The sequence below is a fragment of the Lissotriton vulgaris genome, chromosome 1_2 (genome assembly GCF_964263255.1).
Source record: "Lissotriton vulgaris chromosome 1_2, aLisVul1.2, whole genome shotgun sequence".
NCBI classification, from domain to species: domain Eukaryota; kingdom Metazoa; phylum Chordata; class Amphibia; order Caudata; family Salamandridae; genus Lissotriton; species Lissotriton vulgaris.
In genome coordinates, this window is record NC_141686.1 from 144,723,140 (window position 1) to 144,738,720 (window position 15,581).

General features: G+C 43.9%; 1 protein-coding gene and 1 long non-coding RNA gene across 2 annotated transcripts in view; one reads left to right on the forward strand and one right to left on the reverse strand.

The window, feature by feature from the left end:
- LOC147734711 (uncharacterized) overlaps positions 1-13,003 on the forward strand; it is an 80,535-nt gene extending 67,532 nt beyond the window's left edge. The window contains exon 3 of the long non-coding RNA XR_015307535.1: positions 12,877-13,003. This is a non-coding gene — a long non-coding RNA (uncharacterized LOC147734711). The remainder of the gene's footprint in view (positions 1-12,876) is intronic.
- LOC147734710 (solute carrier family 23 member 1-like) overlaps positions 1-15,581 on the reverse strand; it is a 338,504-nt gene that overhangs the window by 231,433 nt on the left and 91,490 nt on the right. The gene's annotated exons all lie outside the window — the stretch shown is intronic.

Genomic DNA, 15,581 nt, shown 5'->3' on the forward strand with positions numbered 1-15,581 from the left:
TGCAGATATTGAATGAATTGGATCTTGTAACGCGCAAACTTAGCCCAATGGGCGTCAAGGCGCCTATACCAAAAAGGCACTAGCCAGGTCATGCAACAGTATCTCTTTGATAAGCTCTGATGAAGCACCAGGTTTTGAGGGCCTTTTTAAACAGATCGATGGAGGGTAGAGTTTTAATCTCCACCGGGAGGGAATTCCAGAGCTGAGGGGCGGCAACAGAAAAAGCTCTCGCTCCCCATCTGGACCTCCTAGCACGAGGCACTACCAATTGGTGTAGCCCGGCCGATCGTAGGCATCTAGTAGGTGCATAGCGGGTAAGCAGAGCACCAATGGCATCCGCCGGACCAGCCGCAAGTGCTCTATATGTAAGACATTGGAGCTTAAAGGAGATTCTGAATTGAATGGGGAGCTAGTGGAGATTTCTCCTAGCAGTGGTGGCAGAAGATGCTATGGGAGGGGCCAAAACAAAGCGCGCTGTGGCGTTCTGTACTGTCTGCAGTCGATGAATGAGTCCCTTGTTGGACTCCACATAGAGAGAGTTACAATAATCAAGCCTGGAGCAAACAAGAGCAATCGCAATCTGCTTGCGCGCCTGGAAGGTGAGATAGTGGAGTATTATTTTTAAGATCTTGATAACACCCCAGCATGTGGCCACGGTCCTATTCACTTGGAGAGTCATGGAGAGTGAAGTGTCAAAGATGACGCCGAGATTTCTGGCCGATTGGGAGGGAGTGGGGCAGGTGCCAAGAGATGAAGGCCACCAATCACTCGACCAAGCGTGTTGGTCTTTACCGAAGACCAAGACCTCTGTCTTGTCGCCATTCAGCTTTAGGGAGTTTAGGATCATCCACTCTGCCATGTGTTGCATGCATGACCTAAAGCTGAATGCGGATGTATTGACAGAGTGGGCCAGCGACACCATGATCTGGGTGTCGTCGGCGTAAGACACCACCTCCATCCCCCTGCGATCTTACTAATCTAGCAAGGGGGGCCACGTAGATGTTGAATAGGGTCGGGCTAAGGGCCGACCCCTGTTGCACCCCACATTGCAATGACTTGGCAGGGGAGAGGAAATCTCCGAGCATGACTCTCTGTTCTCTGTCATGGAGAAAGGAGTTGAGAAGGCTCAGGGCTGGTCCAGTAACCCCTGCCTCCCTAAGCCGAGATGTTAAAGTGGCGGGAGACAGAGTATCGAACGCAGCCGTGAGGTCTAATAGGACCAGCACTGTAGTTTGGCCGAGGTCAACCTTGCGGCGAATGTTATCCACCACGACAGTGAGTGCGGATTCAGTGCTGTGGTGTCAGGTCCAACGGTCCTCAGGATCTCACGATGCTCTATTGGGTCCACCTCTCGACAGCCCCTGGGTCTGAATGGGAACAGACGCACAGGAATGATCGAGCGAGGGATTAACAGGAAGGTAAGGGTGGGAACTGCGGGGAAGGGAAGCTGAAACGAGAACAAGGCACCATGAGACAAGCACAGACTAAAGATGCAATGTAATGCGCCAAACAACTTGTTGCCCCTCCTTTGTGTGAATTGACTGAGTTATACCTGGTAGGAATAAGTGGTTGGCTTTGCCTGGCAATCATAAAAGGTTGAATAGGATGTTATGCCTAGAACACAAGAACCTATGGTCAGTATCTAAACTCAGCAAGATCCACAATACATTACAGATTGCACATTACTACATACCAACAAAGATGTACAATGGGGCTTCAACAGGGGTCAGTATGGAAGTTAGCCTGCCAGGCGAAGCTCATAAGCCCCTGTTGTCAGAGAGGAGAAAAGCGGAAACAACAGTTATTGTCTTCACTCCCTAATGTGATTGCCCGGTTAAATCACCTGACAACACACTCTGCTGAACACAAGAAGTAATACCAAAGTCCTGATTCCTGAAGTAATAAAGGTACACCAATGAAGCTAAACCAACAATGTCATCCGTTTGGCTGGTGAACCACAGAATATGCACCTTTGGAATACAATGTCTCAATGCAGGTAAGTTCGTTTGTACCCCTCAAGCACAAGGCGAATGCAGAGGACGTAAGAAAGATCAATAGCCCTGGAAATCTGAATTCAGATTGAACCCAGAACACGGAATGGCAGTTCACAGAAAACAGTGTTCCCAATAATATCCTTGGACCTTCTCACACTGTAAACACTGCCTGGATACCGGCATCTCACTAGCCAGTGAGACGCTAGAGGCTCAGCCGAGAACTCCACTGAACAGGGAAGCGCCAGCCGACGCCACCCCTAGACAGAAGCGGAAGGCTTCTATTGTACTCACCAGCCGGTAAAGTACGCTCGCAAAGGATACGCAGGAACTCCACGGAAAAGGGAAGCGCCAGCCGACGCCACCCCTAGACAGAAGCGGAAGGCTTCTATTGTACTCACCAGCCGGTAGAGTACACTCGTAAAGGATACGCTGGAAACTCACGATCTCACCCAGATCAGGATCGGAACCAGAATCAACGGCGGCGTCTTCGGTTTCTTCTCCGGTAATGTTCTCTGCGCGTGTGACGTCATAACACTGGCGTCGCGCGCGTAGGACCTGGAATCATGGGAAATGTAGTTTATAGGTGTTAGATCGCGTCTCAAGGCAGGGTTCGCGCCTAACCTCCGCTATGAGATCTGACAGTACATCCCTCTCCCGAAGAACACTGACAGAGACATGGTTTGGTTGGAAAGCGTTGATGAAACATCCTCACAAATCTGGGTGCATGGACATTGGAGGCAGGCTCCCAGGAGTTTTCTTCATTACCATAACCCTTCCATGCAACTAGATACCACAATCTGGTGCGGTATATCTTAGAGTCCACGATACCTCTCACCTCATAGTTTTCGTCGTTATCCACAGCGATCTCAGCCTGCACCATTTTTCTGTGCATTCTCGCGGGTTTCACCAAAGACACATGAAAGGCAGGATGAATGCGTAAGGAGGATGGCAGAGCCAGTTTAACCACCACAGGATTGATGAGCTTAATGATTTTGTACGGGCCTATATATTTGGGATTGAACACACTATAACGCTTAAAGCGTATGTTTTTGGTGGACAACCAAACGTAATCACCCACTGTGTATACGGGCCCCGCTCGTCTGTGCTTATCCTCATAGGCCTTGTACCTCGCTTTGGACTGCCTTAACTGGCTCTTGACATGCTGCCATGTCGTATGAATGCTCTGTAACCTATCTTGTACCTCTGGGACATGGGTGTTTGGTGCAGGATGGTGAAATGGCAAGAAATTAGGATGGAAACCATAGTTGCAGTAAAACGGCGCGGTCTTGGTGGAGCCATGTACCGCGCTGTTATACGCTATTTCAGCTAGCCATAATCTATCAACCCAGTCTTCCTTGGTGACCTCAACATAGCATCTCAGATACTGCTTCAGAGTTTGATTAACCCTTTCGGTCTGCCCATCGGTCTGGGGATGGAAACTGGTGGAGGTACTAGATGCAATTCCTAAGGCTGTACACCAGGTCTTCCAAAATCGTGCTGTGAACTGGCTGCCTCTATCTGATATTATCACTCGGGGCAACCCATGTAGCCGTACTATGTTGATAAGAATAAGTCTGGCTAACCCACTAGCTGAAGGAACTTGTTTACAGGCGATGAAATGAGCCATCTTAGTTAAATAGTCAACTACCACCAAAATTGCAGTACACCCCTGATCTTTAGGCATGCCCACTACAAAATCCATGGAAATGTTTTCCCAAGGTAACTCGGGAGTGGGAAGGGGTTGTAGCAAACCAGCCTGTCTAGAGTGTTGCGCCTTCATTTGACTGCAGATAGGACATTCAGCCACCCACTCAGCCACGTCCTTCCGAATATTAGGCCACCAAAACTGTCTTAAAATCCTCTCCAAGGTTTTACCGAAACCATTATGGCCAGCGCACGGCGTACTATGGCACCACTGGAACACCTGTTTTCTTAAGGATTGGATGGGCAACAGCAGCTGTCTCTGTCTCATTGGAAGACCCTGAACCATCTTCCACTCGTTGTGTTCACTCAGCCATTTCTTCCATGCTTCATTCTGAATGTTTCTGTTTACGCTTCTGAGGAACATTTGGGTACAGGTGACTCCGATCACCTTTTTTGGGTCTATTATGGACTCCTCCTTGGCGTTGCTTTGCTCTGTTTTGGTGAACTGTCGTGATAAAGCGTCCGCCTTTCTGTTATCCTTTCCTGGTCGGAATGTGACGATGAAGTCGAAGTCTGCAAAATGCATCATCCAACGCATCTGTGTTGGGGTTAAATGACGGGCAGCAGTCATGTATTGCAAGTTACGATGGTCTGTAAACACAGTTACTACATGTCTTGCTCCCATTAAATGATGTCTCCATTCCAGGAAGGCAGTTCTTATAGCCAACAGTTCCTTTTCAGCAATCACATAATTCTGCTCCGCTGAATTTAGGGTACGAGAGAGGTAAGCAACAGGATGTAACTGGCCCGTTTCAGAGTGACGTTGGGACAATACTGCTCCTACCGCCGTGTCAGAAGCATCTGCTTCAACGATAAAAGGTTTGCCAGGATCCGCGTGCACCAGCACTGGGGCAGAAACAAAAGCTTTCTTGAGGTCATCGAACCCTTTCTGGGCCTCCTCCGTCCATTCGAATGGCACCTTCTTTCTTAATAACCTTGTCATTGGGGAGGCCAGTGCTGAGAAATTTTCAATGAACCTGCGATAGAAATTCGCGAATCCGATAAAACATTGAATGTCCCTTACGGACTTGGGTATGGGCCAGTTCTTTACCGCTAGGATCTTTCTTTCAGACATTTCCTGCCCATGTGGAGTGAGCACCACCCCTAGAAACTCCACTGACGTAGAATGAAATTCGCACTTGCTGAGTTTGCAGTAGAGTTGGTGTTCCAATAGAGTTTTCAATACTGTCTTTACATGTTCCACATGTTGTTCGGTGTTGTCGGAGTAAATCAGGATGTCGTCTATGTAAACCACAACGAAATGGTCTAAATATCTTTTGAGTACATCGTCTAGGAAAAATTGGAAGGCGGCCGGCGCATTGCAGAGCCCGAAGGGCATCACCAGATATTCGTAAAGGCCAAAGCGGGTCTTGATGGCCGTCTTCCACTCATCTCCTGAACGCATCCGAACCAGGTGATAAGCCCCCTTGAGATCCAATCTCGTGAAAATCACTGCATTTTTAACTTGTTCTAATAGTACATTGATGAGTGGCAAAGGATATTTATTTTTGACTGTAATGGCATTCAGAGCCCTATAGTCCGCACAAGCGCGAAGTTCTCCATTAGCCTTCGGAATAAAAAACAACGGGGAGGCTGCTGGGGATTTAGATTCTCGAATAAAACCGATCTTCAGGAGCTTGTCTAAGTACTCACGGAGATGTAGGGTTTCCGGCTCAGTAAGTGCATACACACGCCCTGCTGGGATCTTCGCGCCTGGAATCAGTTCTATTTGGCAGTCATACGACCGATGTGGTGGTAATGATTCCGCCTTCCTTTCGCTGAATACCTCCGCCAATTCGCGATACTCGAATGGTAATTCTACATTTTGTTCCGCCGCGGTGGCGATGTGATGTATTCCAGCTAAACCATAAGCTGGTCCTGATTTCACAGAGAAACAGTTTTGATGACAATACTCTGATGCGAAATGTATGGTTTGGTTTTCCCAATCTATGGTGGGGTTGTGTTTACGCAACCATGGAAGACCCAGAATCATTCCATACTGAGGTGCATGAATGATGTTAAAGCATACTTCTTCCTGATGCTCAGCATCCATTGTCATGCTAAGCTCTCGGGTTTGCAGTCGAATAGGACCTGAATCCAACTTTCTGCCATCCACTGCATATACTGCCTCAGGTATCTCTTTATCTACCAGAGCTAAGCCTAACCCTATGGCCTTGGCATGATCCATGAAGCACCCGGTGGCTCCCGAATCCAACATGGCCTTTATGTTTAGTGTCTTCCTTTGTACTTCCAGCCTCACATCCACAAAAAATTGCATACCGTCCTGTCTCTCCGTTCCGTCCAATGAAGGGATGATGAATGTACTTGAAGGTCTCCCTTCCTCCACCTTCAAGCATTCTCGTTTCCCGACTCCTTTTCAGCTGCCACCACCGACACCTTTTTGTAATTGGTTCTGGTTTTGTTTCTGTTAGGGCATTCCCTAATGAAGTGTCCCTTTCTACCGCAATACAGGCATAAGCCTTTCTTTCTTCGGTATTCTCTTTCTTCCGTGGTTAATGGTGACCTCACTGCTCCTATTTCCATGGGTTCAGGTGTAGACTGGCTTGCCCCTTCTGACCCCCTGGGACTTTCATATCTTGGGGTTAACCGATCCTTTCTACGATTGTCACCCTTACGGTCACTCAGACGATGATCTAATCTCAGGACTAGGCTGATCATGTCTTCACATGTGGTAGGCTGAGGATCAATTTGGGCAAGTACATCCTTCATTTCGTCAGTGAGGCCATTATAAAATATTGCATGTCTTTTTTCTTCGGGCCAATCCGTTTCCGCGATAAGCCTTCGGAAATCGTTGAGATAGGTTATCAGGTCTCTAGTGCCTTGTTTTAGTCCTAACAACTCCCTATCTGCTGTTAGTGTGGCTGACCTGCGATTGAATGTTTTTTCAAACTCCGCCTTAAAAGCCTCCCAGTCCCTTAACAAAGGATCATCCTTTTTTACCAGTGGCACAGCCCATTGTGCAGCATCCCCTGTTAAATATGAGAGTAGATAAGCTACTCTAGCGTGATTGGTGTTGAATACTTTGGGTTTGCAGGAAAAGTGCAATAACACCTGTGTAAGAAACACCTGCACTTTGCTGCTGTCCCCATGGAAACGTTCTGGAGGGGCTAGGGGGATCGGAGTGGGAACTTCCACTACTACAGAGGAGGCCTGCTGAGTACCCGCACTAAATGGGTTACGACTCAACCTATCCACTTGAGCCTGCAAAGCAGCAGTCTCAGCCCTTGATGCCTGCAACTCTGTTTGGACCAGCGCTAGGGCTGCTAAAATATCCTCGTTTGTGGACATGGTATCGTGAAATCGGGAGGACAATATGTCTTGGGCCGTTGATTCTGTCAGGTCCAACGGTCCTCAGGATCTCACAATGCTCTATTGGGTCCACCTCTCGACAGCCCCTGGGTCTGAATGGGAACAGACGCACAGGAATGATCGAGCGAGGGATTAACAGGAAGGTAAGGGTGGGAACTGCGGGGAAGGGAAGCTGAAACGAGAACAAGGCACCATGAGACAAGCACAGACTAAAGATGCAATGTAATGCGCCAAACAACTTGTTGCCCCTCCTTTGTGTGAATTGACTGAGTTATACCTGGTAGGAATAAGTGGTTGGCTTTGCCTGGCAATCATAAAAGGTTGAATAGGATGTTATGCCTAGAACACAAGAACCTATGGTCAGTATCTAAACTCAGCAAGATCCACAATACATTACAGATTGCACATTACTACATACCAACAAAGATGTACAATGGGGCTTCAACAGGGGTCAGTATGGAAGTTAGCCTGCCAGGCGAAGCTCATAAGCCCCTGTTGTCAGAGAGGAGAAAAGCGGAAACAACAGTTATTGTCTTCACTCCCTAATGTGATTGCCCGGTTAAATCACCTGACAACACACTCTGCTGAACACAAGAAGTAATACCAAAGTCCTGATTCCTGAAGTAATAAAGGTACACCAATGAAGCTAAACCAACAATGTCATCCGTTTGGCTGGTGAACCACAGAATATGCACCTTTGGAATACAATGTCTCAATGCAGGTAAGTTCGTTTGTACCCCTCAAGCACAAGGCGAATGCAGAGGACGTAAGAAAGATCAATAGCCCTGGAAATCTGAATTCAGATTGAACCCAGAACACGGAATGGCAGTTCACAGAAAACAGTGTTCCCAATAATATCCTTGGACCTTCTCACACTGTAAACACTGCCTGGATACCGGCATCTCACTAGCAAGTGAGACGCTAGAGCCTCAGCCGAGAACTCCACTGAACAGGGAAGCGCCAGCCGACGCCACCCCTAGACAGAAGCGGAAGGCATCTATTGTACTCACCAGCCGGTAAAGTACGCTCGCAAAGGATACGCAGGAACTCCACGGAAAAGGGAAGCGCCAGCCGACGCCACCCCTAGACAGAAGCGGAAGGCTTCTATTGTACTCACCAGCCGGTAGAGTACACTCGTAAAGGATACGCTGGAAACTCACGATCTCACCCAGATCAGGATCGGAACCAGAATCAACGGCGGCGTCTTCGGTTTCTTCTCCGGTAATGTTCTCTGCGCGTGTGACGTCATAACACTGGCGTCGCGCGCGTAGGACCTGGAATCATGGGAAATGTAGTTTATAGGTGTTAGATCGCGTCTCAAGGCAGGGTTCGCGCCTAACCTCCGCTATGAGATCTGACATGTGGTGTTTTCTGAATCCGTGCTGCGAGCTATCAAGATACTCACTAGAATCCAAAAAGGTGGAGAGATGTGTATTCAGGTGCGCTTCTAACATCTTTGCCGGAGCTGGAAGTAGAGAAATCGGTCTGAAATTCTTCAGAAGGCCCGGGTCCAGAGACGGTTTTTTGAGGAGAGATTTCACTATAGCCTTCTTCCAGACCGGCGGAAAGGAACCCTGATCAATAGCCCCGTTCATAATTTCAAGCAGAGGCGGAAGAATGCTAATTCTACATTCCTTTAGCTTTTTCAGCGGTATAGGATCCAATGGGGAGGAGGATTTGGTCCTTTCTAGCAGGAGATTAAGACCTTCCAGTGTGAGTGCTGGAAAATGGGTAAAGGATTTGGGAGGGCCTCCAACCACAGTTTCAAGATTGGAAATGGTGAGAGGAACATCATCATCCAAGGAATTACGTTGAGCTTTTAAGGAGATGTAGATATCCGCAATTTTACTATAAAAGAAATCTGAGATGTTGTTGCAGAGATCTTGTGATCTCACCACTGGATCTGGAAGTTGGAGAGAGTAAAGGGAGTTAGCGATATTGAAAAGTTCACTAGATGAAGTTAGAGAACTTGTAAGATTGGAGAAGTACTCCTGCTTTTCCATGATCACTCTCTGTTTATATTCCCGCAAAGCGGACTTGTGTTCCTCCCGGTCCTTAAGATCCCAAGATTTCCGCCAACTTCTCTCTTTACTCCTACAGCTCTGCCTCAAGAGTCTAAGATGTTCAGAGAACCAGGGAGCTGTGGGCCTCTGCCGCGCCACATAGCGGAGAGAGGCGGGGGCAAGCTTTTCAACTGCAGTAGCGATGGAGTCAGCAAGTTCTTGAGCTGCCTCACCGGCCTCCCTTGAGGAGAGGAGCTCTGTGGCCCAAACGTAAGGTGCAAGAGCTTCGTCGGTAATGTTTTTATAATTTCTCCTGAGAGCATATATGGTGGCAACCTGGTTATCCGATGCAGAGGCAGGGAGAGCAAGTTCTAGTGGCACTGCAAGATGGTCTGACCAGACCAACGGCAAGGGGGGGCCAGTAGATAATCTCGAGTCACTCTCTAATCTAATTTCGAGGCCCCATTCTAATCTCAGACCATGCTCCTGCCTTAGTTGGCATTGATATTTTACCTAGATCCTCAATCCCTAAGAGATGGCGTTTTAATAACTCTCTTCTTTTAAATCCAGAATTTAATACTTCTTTTACTAATGTTTCCAATAAATATTTTGAATTAAATCAAACTGATCATATCCCATTTTCAACCATATGGGATGCCTACAAAGCCTCAGCTAGAGACTTCATCATCAGTTTTGTTGCTAAGCAACGTAGATCTGCCCGTTTACACATGAAGAATCTTCTTCAAGATATCAAGAAGTTAGAGCACTCCCATTATACCTCACACTCACAAGAATGCCCAACAGCTCTTATAAACGCTAAGATGCAATTCAATAGGAAGTCGACTGATGACGCCTCACTGTATTTGTTAAAATCTACTGCTAAGTTCTACGGAGGAAAAAATAAAGCCGGCAAGATATTGGCTAATTACTTAAAGGTCAGACAGAACAAACTAAACATAGAATCCATATATGATGACAATTTGAACTTAAAATTTAAAGACGCTGACATTCTAAATGAATTCTCCCTTTTCTATAAGTCTCTTTATTCCTCCGAAACGCAGCTCCCTATTACATTTTTTCTCTAATATACCAAAACCCCATCTTTCCTCCCCGGACTTGTCTTCTTTGGAATCAGATATTACACAACAGGAATTATTGTCTGCATTGCATCTTTTGAAAAAAGATAAGGCACCAGGTCAAGATGAATTCACAGTTGAATTTTATTCATATTTTTCCAAATTCCTTTTACCTAAATTGCACTTTTTAACAACCTTTTTCACCTCTTTAAACAAATCTTCTGGATCTTTCTCAGATGTACACATTTGCCTTATTCCTAAGGATGGTAAATATTCTAAGTTTTGTAAAAATCATAGACCCATTTCACTAGTTAACATCGATTACAACATTTTTTCAAAAGCATTAGCTATCAGATTGGACTCTTCCTTGCCACTTTTATTGGAAAGGAACAGTCCAGCTTCGTTAAGGGCTGTTTTATCACTGATAATACCCGACTCAGTTTCAATATATTGGCCAAGTCTTCCCGACTGAAACACTCTCTGGCCGCCATTGCGTTAGATGCAGAAAAAGCGTTTGATAGAGTTGAGTGGGTTTGTCTGTTTCATACTCTTAAGTCGTTTGGTTTCGGCCCTAAATTTATTTCTTTGATTTCTCTCCTTTACTCCAATCCCCGGGCTGCAGTTTGCGCAAATGGTCTGATTTCCTCTTTTTTTGATTTAGGTAGAGGGGTCCGTCAAGGTTGCCCCTTATCCCCCTTTCTGTTTAATTTGGCTTTAGAAACCTTCCTTTCCAAACTCCGTCAGAACCCACACATACATGGCTTCAGGATGGCTAACTCACATATTAAACTAGCAGCTTATGCTGATGATATTTTACTTTTCATCTCTGACCCAAATGAATCAATTCCTGCCTTTTTAGCTGAAGTTCAAGCATACTCTCTTATTTCTGGTTATAAGTTAAATAATGATAAATGCGAAATCCTACCTTTAACTAAATACACTTTTAAATTAGATTTCCAGGCCTTTCATTTTACATGGAGTTCAAATCATATTAAATACCTAGGACTTCATATTACTTCTAACATATCTGATACTGTAGCACTCTGCATGAATAAATGTATTCAAAATTTGGTGGACCTAACCACTAAATGGCACCCTCTTTATTTATCCTGGTGGGGACGCTTAGATACAATTAAAATTATGCTGACGCCCATAATCTTATATACTATATCTAACACTTTCAATTCCTGTTAAATTCTTTAATAAAATTAATTCAATTCTCTCTTCCTTCTTATGGAATAACAAAAAGCCCAGAATGTTTCTGAAAAGACTAATACATTCTAAGGAAAAAGGTGGAGTCAACTTTCCAGATTTTTGAATGTATCAGAAAGCATTTCTTTTACGTCAAGCATCCTTTTGGTTACTTGAACCCACGGTTGATCGACCTTTGTGGGCTTCAGTTGAAAATCTCTTCTTATCTCCCTTCTCATTCCAAGAGTATCTCTCCTTTACACATAAACAGCAGATTCTTTCCACCCCCATACTTAAATTCACTTCTAACCTTCTCCAGATATCACCTCCTCCTCAAACCACACCATAGATTCCTTTCTTTTTTCCCAAATTTGGCATAAAAAAAGTCTTCTGATTCGTAATAAACCTTTTTATTCGAAGACTTGAAAACAGAGAGGACTAATATGGGTTCATCAGCTACTCTCTCAATGGTCCTTTTTATCTTTCTATTCACTTAGCCAAATGTTTGATTTACCTCCTTAATTTAACACCAAATATATTCTTTTAAAGGATGCTGTGATGAATACTTACGCTCAACTATCAACTACACTTGTTATATCGAGTGACTCTAACTCCCTCTCGCAGTTACATACCATACTCAAAAATTTGCATAGAGCTTCTACTATTTATAATTTTTTACAAGGCACAGACATCACCAGACAAAAATCCACAATTGAGGTAGCGTGGGAACATGACTTTCAGAACTCTTGGTCAATTCCTTTATGGAGGAATTTATGGATCAAATTACGCAAATCTTCTAGGGCAGCAAATATAACGCAAACACAATTTTTGTGTTTCTAATAGACTTTTATTATCACCATATGTTTTAAGAAAAAGTTTTTCAACTGTTTTAGATGTATGCTGGACATGTTCCTCTCCAAAAGCCGATTTATTTCACATGTTGTTGTCTTGTAATTCTGTCTGTAATTTTTGGAAACGAGTATGGACTCAAATCAACTTAATTTTTGGTAGTAAGTTTCCTTTTTCCTTCACCAATGCTTTCTTGCGAAGCCTTTCACCTTTATGGGAAAATATGACGCTTAACATTAAAATGATGGATTTATTACTAGCTGTAGCTTTCCAGCAAATCACCATTAACTGGAAAGACTTTAAAACATTTTCTTATAGAGCCTGGTGGTACAGTATTACCACAGACTAGATACAGCTTTTGTTTACCCTTTAAAACTAGCAACAAAACATTTGGATTTATGGTCACCTATTACAATATTCCTCGATGTAAGTGCTCAACGTTTTTCTCAACCACATCCATAACAGCAAAAAGTTCCTAAACCTCCCTGATCCCCCAACTGTTCCTATTTTCTTTTATGTTTCATTAGTATTCAGATTTGAAATGTTATTTGCATCTTCTTTATTGTCATTTGTGAGTCTGATTTGTATGTTCCTAAATTTGCTTATGATAGATATTTGAATATGAGGATTTTAAGTTGTACTTCTTATTGACACCTTTATATTACTCAATAAATTATTTTTCTTGAACTTAAAAAAAGTTTATGACCCCTTTATATTTGTTCTTATCAGATCCCATTGAAATCGGACATCACAGTGCTGAGCTAACAGATGAAAATAGTTTGACCCCTGCAACCTCCATCAACTATGCCCGTACCTAATGGATTTGCATGCCAACTAAACATGCTAAGAGCCTGCCAAGTGTCATTCAAATCTGTGAAACTGTACCAACATTATTAGCAACTCAATGCTTTTCCCCAACACGCTTTATTGTTGCCCTACTTATAGCCCTGGCATTAGCAAAGACTGTTTGATTTTACTAAAATAATGTATAATAAACTTACTTAAATGGGCTCTCCGTCAACTCTCTTCATCCATTGGTCAGGTATTTTGTCCTTCACATTTTGCTTCAACCCAGTACAGCATATATCATGGGGCAGGGGGTCAGTCCACTTAAGCCACTAGATAACTTAACCTGAGAAACTGCATTTTGCTCTTTCTATACAAGCATATCTGCACACAAGGTAGTGGTTTCTCTTAAGTGGCAATATTTTTGTTTTTACATTCTCATTACTTGAGTGTTGCCTGATGTGACAGCAGGATGCCTTTGAAGTGAGCAAAGATCCCATTCCAGCTTTATCAGATCCTTCCTCTTGCCAATGCTGTTATAAATTCCTTTATCAGTTGCCTTTGTTTATCTGACTGTAGTTATTTCCTGGACTCTGTTTCGTCAATGGTACTTTAGTAAACTTTGCCCAGGAGAAAAATCAAACGTTATCATGTTTAATTTGCAGGAGACTTCTAACACTTTAAGTCAAATAAACTTAGTTCGGCCATAGGGCCATTAAAGAAACACAGTACAAATGTATACAGAACTTTTATGCCATACAGAAGTTATGATAAAATACATTCAGGCAAAATCAAAACAAGGACTTGTCCCTGTCGTATGGCATGTTTAATCCTAATAGCAGTGCAAATAAAAATATTAACAGAATGACAAACAAATTTAGATGGCAAACACTGGAAACATGTAAGACTCTGGCAGATCTACAGTCATATGAATGTAGCATAGAATGTAAAAATGTAGTTCTATGAGTGGAATAAAATCTACACAGAAACATAAAATGCAGGGAGCTTGGTGGCTAGTGCCATTACAAAAGCAAAAGGGTAGGGTTTAAAACCAGTTGCCCTGTTGTGGTTAAACAACCAGGAAATGGCCAATATTCTGCCTAAATTGAGTTAAATAAAATCGATGGTCTGGATTAGAGATCCAGTTAAAAAATAAGATTTGGATCGATCCGGAGTAACAATCTCCATGAAATAGCTCACCGAGTCCATCTCTAAGGATTTAATAGACTAGCTCAAAGTACTACTGCTTAAAAAAAGAGAATGAATCAGAGCATTTTTATTACTGTCAATTAGAGTAGGAGTATAAAAAAACAGTGGCCCACCAGGGTCTAAAAAGGATTTTCTAATATATGCCAATCATGCAAAGTAATTGGTGAGATCTACAGCAATGCAAGAAAAAGGTGGGAAAAATGAGTAAATGGAGAACTCCAGACTATTACCCAGAGTAAAAGAGGAGCCATTTTATTTGCATCCTCAATATAAGACAAATTGACCTCTATATGGGTAAAACATGTGGAAGTACTCTTTAGGACTGCCAGTAGTCTAGTGAGAGATTTATTTTCAATGGTTTATAAATAGTTGGAATTTGCATAACCCCAGACTCCCGCCCCATAAGTGCCCAAGGAAAAGCAGTTTGCTTTATGTAGGGCAATTAAATCCCTTATAGGTTTTTGTTTAAGTTTTCTAGCAAACAGAAATATTGCATCAGGCGTGTTTTCCATTTTAAGCCCATGCTGAGTCAATAGCTTGTCCCAGTCAAAATTAGCATCCATCATGATCCCTAAATAATTCAAATGTAGGCCTTTCATAATGGGAGTCTCCTCAATGGTAAATCTGCGTGAGCGGGCATTCCTTGGGCTACATATCATAATAAAAGATCAGTCTCAAATTTTTTGTTAAACATATGTTTATTGGCATTTAGAACAGTGAGTACATTCACGAATTGACATTTTGATCCACAATGTAACATTTCAAACAATACATATTAACCAAGCGGTTCATCAGGCATACAATCAGATCACCAAGACACACATGCATCTGATGTGCCTATGTGATGGTCGTGATGTACATAATGGAGGTTTAATTGGGAACAGGAGGAGCATACAATTTGAGCCCATTTTCATTTTGTTCTGTCCCATTGCAGGCTTTAACCCAGTATCTACCGCATGAAAAGCCCCAAAGAGTAGAAGAAAAATAGAGAAAATTCACCAAGTTGTCTAGTCCTCATCCCCTTACAAAGTAAGGGGCTATTATCATGGCAGGCAGATCGCCACCGCCCTACTGGCAGTCTTGATCCGCCCACCAAAACACCCTGCGGTAACCCCAGCATGGAAGGGGGTACCGCGGCCGACCGAAAGACCTTCCGCCTCTTTTTCACCGGCAGGCAATCATCATGATTGCCTGCCGCGCGGAAAAGGCCCATAATATGGTGGCGGTGCCTTGCAAGCACCGCCTCCATATTATGATGTGTGCGGTGGAACGCCTTTCCATGGCGGAGACTCTGCCATGGATAGGCATGCAGAGTATGTATGTATGTATGTTGGATTTATATAGCGCTTATCACCCAGGGGTCTCTAAGCGCTTGCCTTGGGAACCCGTCCTGGCTTTTCCTGTGAGATAGCCCCTACAGGGCATCCCCAAGGTGAAAG